Consider the following 8,081-nt stretch of genomic DNA (forward strand, 5'->3'; position numbering starts at 1 on the left):
TCTCTCTTCTCTCCTTCCCTTCACCTAGGCGGCCATGTTCCCAGTGTCCTCTCCTTTCTTTCTCTCTTCTTCCACTTGCTGAATGACGCCCATATGCCATACTCAGCCTTGTTTGACCTTCCTGGCAATCAGTTGTACGCTGTTCCCATTTTCAGAAGAGGGACCTAAGATACCATGTGATGTCTCAGTGTGTGTATTGCGTAATATGTATGAAGTTGTTTTTCATTCGTTATGTTGTAGGTAGCACTTGGTTTTGGTTTGGTTTGGCTTTAGTGATCCCTCAGCACTATCCCAGCCCTGATGTGGAAAAGCAGTTTGATTAAGTCGTATCATTTTTACAACTCTGTCATATTCAGGCCACTTTCAAATTTGAGCATGACATAACCTCTGGTGTGTTTTAGTCCTTGACTTGCCTGTATAGTGAGACTCGGCATTGCCAGGCTAGAGCCTACCGTGAAGTGTTGAAGTCAGTTTGAGGGTTCGAGAGAGAACTCCGCGGTTAGAAGCACTTACTGCTGCTTCAGAGAACCTGAGTTCAGGTCCCAGCACCCACACCAGACAGCTCACAGCCACCTGTAACTCTAGTTCCAGGGGATATAATGTCTTCTTCAGGCCTTTGAGGACACACACACACACATACACACAGAGACATACACACATACACACACATATACATACACACACATACATGCACACACATACTCACACACATACACACATATACACATACATACACACACACATATACACACACATACATATACACACACATACACACATACATACACATACACACACATACATACACACACATACACACATATACACATACATACACACACATATACACACACACACACACACACATAATCTTCCACTTCCCAGTCCTTTCTTAATATCCCTTCCAGCGTAGATCTTTTCTCCATATGAATTCACAGTATCATGGTAACACCCTCTTACATGGCACAAAGCAAAAGAGGTGGGATTCAGTTGCAAGAATACCTTTTTGTGTATTTGTTCTCCTCCGGTAGCCTGGGCTAGCCTGGCGCTCACAGTGATCCTCCTGTCTCTGCTGCCTGAGTGTCACTCTCTACCAACCACCTCAACTTTAATGGTAGAGTCTGGACATTTTCCTGGCTGGAGGCCAAAATGCTTTTTTATTGGATATTCTCTGTATTTACATTTCAGATGTTATCCCCTTTCCCCCAACCCCATCTCCCTCTCTCCCCCATTACCCCCATGAAGGTGTTCCCTCTCCCAACCACCCTCTCTTACCTTAGGACCTTGGTGTTCCCCTACACTGGGAAAACAAGCCTTCACTAGACCAAAGGCCTCTCCTCCCATTGTCGCCAGAGAATGCTATCCTCTGCTGCATATGCATCTGGAGCCATGGGTCTCTCCATGTGAACTCATTGGTTGGTGTTTTAGACTCTGGGAGCTCTGGGGGGAAGGGTGTTAGGTGATAATTTTGTTCTTCCCATGAGGTTGCAGAACCTTTCAGTTCTTTCAGTTCTTTCTCTAGCTCCCCATGTTCAGTCTGATGGTTAGCTGCAAGCATCCTCCTCTGTATCAGTAAGGCTCTGGCAGAACCTCTTTGGAGGCATCCATATCAGGTACCTGCCCGTAAACATCAGCAATAGTGCTTGGGTTTAGTGGTTGCATATGGGGTGGATCCCCAGGAGAGGCAGTCTCTGGATGATCTTTTCTCCAATCCCTGCTCCTCTATTTGTCCCTTTATTTCCTCCCATGAGTGTTTTGTTCTTCCTTCTAAGAAGGACTGAGGTGTTCACCTTCTGCCTTTAAACCTCCCATTTTATATTTGAAAATATTTAGAAATAGACTCCTCTCTATTGGTGTGGATTAGGGACAAGGCAGCCACTGCCCTTCCCTGGCTACAAACTCCTTCCCATGACAACCAGTTACAGGATCAGGTGCCAGGATGTCTCAGGTAGAATCTTGTATAGAATCCCATGAGAACAAATCCTTCTTCCAAGTTGTTTTTATCTGGGATTTGCCCAGTGATGAAGAGAAAAGAAATTAATGCAGGAGGAATCAGTGTGTGACTGCTGTGTGTAGCTGTGACTGTCCTCCAGAGAGTGCTGTGGGCGATAGACAGCCTGTGTGGAAATGCTTGGTGCCTGGCAGCCCCGCTCTTTGTGGCGCCTGCTGTTTTCTCTCTGTCTCCTTTGAGTTGAGATGTCAGGAGGAACTCCGCAAACTGACTCACCACCAGAGGCATTGCAGAGGGATGCTCCTGCTGGCCTCTTGCACAAAAATGGAAGAGAGCAGTGAAGCTGGAGCAGTCACATGACCTCGTCCTCCATGGGTGGCCTATTCCTAGGCTTGCTTCTATTTAGCCTTTACACTGGTGACTTTGAGAGGGTAAAGCTTGAGTTGGTGACTAGGAGGGACAGAGCTGCTTTTTTTTTTTGAGAGCATTGTTAAAAAGCAGATCAGAGTGTGAAAGTCTGAAGCACACTGCTGAGGAGAAAACTAGCAGATAAAATCCCTGATGACAGGGAAAATAAAATGCAGATAACAATGAGAAGAAAATTGTGTCGCACAGGATGATTCCAGATGAGAAAAAGATTGAGTCGCAGTAATCAAATACAGTGTCAATCCCGGCTTAAGAAGCTGTAGCAACAAGTACAACAGGTCAGCCATGGGCATTAATACACAGCCAGGGTAGTACATGACCTAACAGTCATGGGTATTAGCATATAGCCAAGGTACTACATGGTATTAGAACTTTCAGCAGGAAAGAACCCAGATGTCCTTCAGCAGAGGAATGGATACAGAAAGTGTGGTACATGGGGTCTCTGATGGGCCCCAATAAGGCCTGTCATTTCAAAATAAACCACCAGGGCTCCCCAGGAGATGGTAAAGTGGGTAAAGCACTTGCTCCCCAAGTGCAAAGACCTGCATTTGGGTCACCAGAACCCACATGAAACCAGACACGGTCGCTTCTGAGATTGGGGGGCCAGACAGAATCCCCAGAAACTCAATGAGCCAGCCAGGCTGATGCAGGCAGCAGCAATCAAGAGGACTGTCCTCGGAGAAGGTGGATGGAGAGACGTAAGGTTGTGATTTCTACATGTGCAGTATTACACACACACACACACACATACACACACACAGAGAGAGAGAGAGAGAGAGAGAGAGAGAGAGAGAGAGAGAGAGAATACTAACTTAGTAACTTTCTGCTTTTACCACGTTGGTTTATCACAACAAATGCCTTAAAAATCTGTTCTAATTATCTGGGGGCAGCTGTGTGTCAGCCTTTGTTCCCCAGCCCCCAAGACCACGTAATGAGAAAGAATCTTATCAGCCTTCACCTCCTGGAAAGAGATTACAGGCTGCCCAGTTAGCACAGTGGTTAAAATATAATCTACGAGGGGACACTTTCTAAATCAGCCCTGAGGACTCCTGTGTAGTCCAGTAAGGTAGGTTCCTTAGCTAGGTTATTCTTTTTTTTTTAAGATCTATTTATTTGTTTGTTTGTTTGTTTATTATATATAAGTACACTGTAGCTGTCTTCAGACACACCAGAAGAGGGCATCAGATCCCATTACAGATGGTTGTGAGATACCATGTGGTTGCTGGAATTTGAACTCAGGACCTCTGGAAGAGCAGTCAGTGCTCTTAACCACTGAGTCATCTCTCCAGCTCAGCTAGGTTATTCTTGAAGTCCACTCATCTCTGAAGAAAACCTAGTTTTGTGTTTAAAAATAACTCTGAGAGGGGAGAAGAAAGCCAGCCATAGAATCCTTAGCAACTTGGGTTGAGCCAGGAAGCAGGCAATTCCGGTTCTCAGGACCAGAGTCACCATGGAGATAGCAGAGACAAACCATCTTTCTTTTCATTGCTCCTCAAACTCATTAAGACAAAAAAGAAGCAAGATTCTGATTTTAAATCACAACTCATGATGATGTTAGAGGACTGTAAGAAGGTCATAATTAGCTTTCTCTTTGGAATCACCATGGTGGTTGATTCCAAAACACCCTGAAAACTGGAGGTGTCCGAGGCCCTCATTGCTGCTCAGTACAGCGGGCTCAGGTCCGAGTGCTCTCTGCACCACCCCACTTCCACTTTGTCCAAAGCAACCGCATCCCTGAATTTCTCTGAAAATTTCCTGCTGGCAAGGTTCCAGCATTTGAAGGTGATGATGGATTCTGTGTGTTTGAGAGCAATGCCATCGCCTATTATGTAAGCAACAAGGAGCTGTGGGGAAGTACACCAGAGGCAGACGCTTAGGTGGTACAGTGGGTGAGCTTTGCTGACAGTGACATCATTCCTCTGGCTAGCACCTGGGTGTTCCCCACCTTGGGCACTATGCACCATAACAAACAGGCCCCTGAAAATGCAAAAGAGGAGGTGAAGGAAATCCTGGGGTTTCTAGACACACACCTGAAGACAAGGACTTTTCTGGTGGCTGAGCAAGTGACACTGGCTGATAGCACTGTTGTCTGCGCCCTGTTGTGGCTCTGTAAACAGGTCTTAGAGCCTTCTTTTCACCAAGCCTTCCCCAATACCAACCGATGGTTCCTTACCTGTATTAACCAGCCCCAGTTTAGGGCCATCTTGGGGGAAGTGAAGCTGTGTGAGAAGATGGCACAGTTTCATGCTAAGAAGTTTGCAGAGAGCCAGCCAAAAAAAAAAAAAAAAAAAAAAAAAAAAAAAAAAGTCCAAGGAAAGAAAAGAGTTCAAAAGAAGAGCAGAAAAGAAAAAAGGAAAAAAGGCAGCTGCACCAGATCCTGAGGTAGAGATGGATGAATGTGAACAGCCATTGGCTGCTGAGGCCAAGGCCAAGGACCCTTTCACTCACCTGCCTAAGAGCACCTTTGTGTTGGATGAATTTAAGCGTTAAGTACTCAATGAGGACACCCTCTCTGTGGTGCTGCCATATTTTTGGGAACACTTTGATAAAGATGGTTGGTATGCTGAGTACCGCTTCCCTGAAGAGCTCACCCAGACCTTCATGAGTTGCAGCCTCATCACTGGATTGCTCCAGCGATTGGACAAACTGAGGAAGAATGCCTTTGCTAGTGTTATCTTCTTTGGAACCACCAACAGCAACTCCATTTCTGACGTTTAGGTCTTCTGAGGCCAAGAGCTTGCCTTTCCACTAAGTCCAGATTGGCAGGTGGACTATGAGTCATATACATGGTGGAAACTAGATCCTGGTATCGAGGAGACCCAGACCCTGGTTTGAAAGTACTCTTCCTGGGAAGGAGCCTTCCAGCACATGGGCTAAGTCATCCATGAATGCAAGATCTTAAAGTGAACACTTCTTGCCAGTCGCCTAGCTGCCTGCACCTACCCTTCAAGGGAGATGGAGGTCATTAAAGGAAACTGAACATTGAAAGAAAAAAAAAAAAGAAGGTCATAAATAACTCCCTTAGAGAAATACAGGACAACACAGATAAACAGGTAGACACCCTTAAAAAGGGAAACACAAAAATCAATAAAACAGATGAAGGAATTGAACAAAACTGTTCAGGATCTAAAAATGGAAATAGAAACAATAAAGAAATCACAAAGGGAGACAACCTTGGAGACCTAGGAAAGAGACCAGAAGTTATCACCAAAAGAATACAAAATAGAAGAGACCATAGAAAACATTGACACAATGATCAAAGAAAATGCAAAATGCAAAAAGCTTCTAACCCAAAACATATAGGAAATCCAGGACACAGTGAAAAGATTAAACCTGAGGATAACAGACACAGACGAGAGTGAAAATTCCCAACTTAAAGGGTCAGTAAATATCTTCAACAAAATTATAGAAGAAAACTTCCCTAATTTAATGAAAGATATGCTCATAAACATACCAGAAGCCTGCAGAATTCCAAATTGGACCAGAAAAGAAATTCCTTATGTCACATAATAATCAGAACACCAAATACACAAAACAAAGAAAGACTATTAAAAGCAGTAAGGGAAAAGGGTCAAGTAACCTATAAAGGCAGGCCTACCAGAATCATACCAGATTTAACAGAGACTATGAAAGCTAGAAGATACTGGGTAGATGTCATAAAGATCCTAAGAGAACACAAATGCCAGCTCAGGCTATTATATCCAGCAAAACTCTCAATTAACATAGATGGAGAAACCAAGATATTCCATGACAAAACAAAATTTACACAATATCTTTCAATAAATCCATCAAAGGATACAAAGGATAATGAAAAACTCCAACACAAGGATGGAAACTGTACCCTAGAAAAGGCAAGAAAGTAATCTTCTTTCAACTAACCCAATAAAAGACAGCCACACAAACATAATTCCACCTCTAACAACAAAAATAACAGGAAACAACAATCATTAGTCCCTAATATCTCTCAATATCAATAGACTCAGTTCCCCAATAAAAAGAGATAGACTAATAGACTGGATACATAAGGAGGACCCAACATTTTGCTGTAAAGAGAAAACACACCTCAGTGACAAAGATAGACACTACTTTAGAATAAAAGGTTGGAAAACAATTTTCCAAGCAAATGGTCCCAAGAAACAAGCTGGAGTAGCCATTCTAATATTGAATAAAATCAACTTCCAGCTAAAACTTATCAAAAAATAAGGAAGAAAACTTGATACTCGTCAAAGGAAAAATTCACAAAAATGAAATCTCAATTCTGAATATCTATGTTCCAAATGCAAGGGCACTTACATTCATAAAAGAAACCTTACTAAAGGTAAAAGAACACATTACACCTCACACAATAATAGTGGGAGACTTCAATACCTCCTCTCATCAATGGACAGATCATGGAAACAGAAACTGAACAGAGACACAGTGAAACTAACAGAAGTTATGGACCAAATGGATTTAACAGATATCTATAGAACATTTCATCTAAAACAAAAGAATATACCTTCTTCACAGGAACTCATGGTATCTTCTCCAAAACTGACCATATAATCGGTCACAAAACAGGCCTCAACAGATAAAAAGACATCAAAATAATCCCATGCATCCTATCAAATCACCATGGACTAAGGCTGATTTTCAATAACAACAAAAACGACAGAAAGCCCACATCCACATGGAAGCTGAAAAATGTTCTACTGGATGACAACTTTGTCAAGGAAGAAATAAAGTAAGAAATAAAAGATTTTTAAGAATTTAATGAAAATGAAGGCAAAACACACCCAAACTTATGGGACACAATAAAAGCAGTGCTAAGAGAAAAAATTATAGCTCTGAATGCCTCCAAAAAAAAACCTGGAGATAGCATACACAGGCAGCTTGACAGCACACCTGAAAGCTCTAAAACAAAAAGAAGCAAATGTACCCAAGAAGAGTAGATGGCAGGAAACAATCAAAATCAGTGCTGAAATCAACCAAATAGAAACAAAAATAACTATACAAAGAATCAACAAAACCAGGAGTTGGTTCTTTGGGAAAATCAACAAGATAAATAAACCCTTAGCCATACTAACCAGAAAGCACAGAGATAGTATCCAAATTAACCAAATCAGAAATGAAAAGAGAGACATAACAACAGAAACTGAGAAAATTTAAAAATCATCAGATCATACTACAAAAGCCTATATTCAACAAAACTGGAAAATCTGGATGAATTTTCTAGACAGAGACCAGGTACCAAAGTTAAATTGGGATCAGATAAACCATCTAAACAGTCCCATAACCCCTAAAGAAATGGAAGCTGTAATCAAAAGTCTCCCAACCAAAAATAAGCTCAGGACCAGATGGGTTTAGTACAGAATTCTATCAGACCTTCAGAGAAGACCAAACTATTCCACAAAACAGAAACAGAAGGAACATTGCCCAAATACTTCTATAAAGCCACAATTATGCTTATACAAAAACCATGCAAAGGCCCTACAAAGAAAGAGAACTTCATAAAAATTTCCCTTATTAAAATAGATGCAAAAATATCACAAACTGAATTCAAGAATACATTAAAATGATCATCCATCATGATCAAGTAGGCTTCGTCCTAGAGATGCAGGGATGGTTCAATGTATGGAAATCCATCAACATAAACAACTATAAAAACAAACTCAAAGGAAAAAAAACACGTGATCATCTATCTCATTAGATACTGAGAAAGCAT

At 41.9% G+C, this 8,081-nt stretch overlaps 1 pseudogene across 1 annotated transcript; it reads left to right on the forward strand.

The window, feature by feature from the left end:
- The first annotated feature begins 2,810 nt into the window (after positions 1 to 2,810).
- Positions 2,811 to 5,254, forward strand: LOC308439821 (elongation factor 1-gamma-like; annotated as a pseudogene). Its single transcript has 2 exons — positions 2,811 to 2,880; positions 3,961 to 5,254. The product of its transcript is annotated as an elongation factor 1-gamma-like (transcript).
- Positions 5,255 to 8,081: the final 2,827 nt, after the last annotated feature.

The sequence above is a fragment of the Micromys minutus genome (genome assembly GCF_963924665.1).
Source record: "Micromys minutus genome assembly, chromosome: 30".
NCBI classification, from domain to species: Eukaryota; Metazoa; Chordata; class Mammalia; order Rodentia; family Muridae; genus Micromys; species Micromys minutus.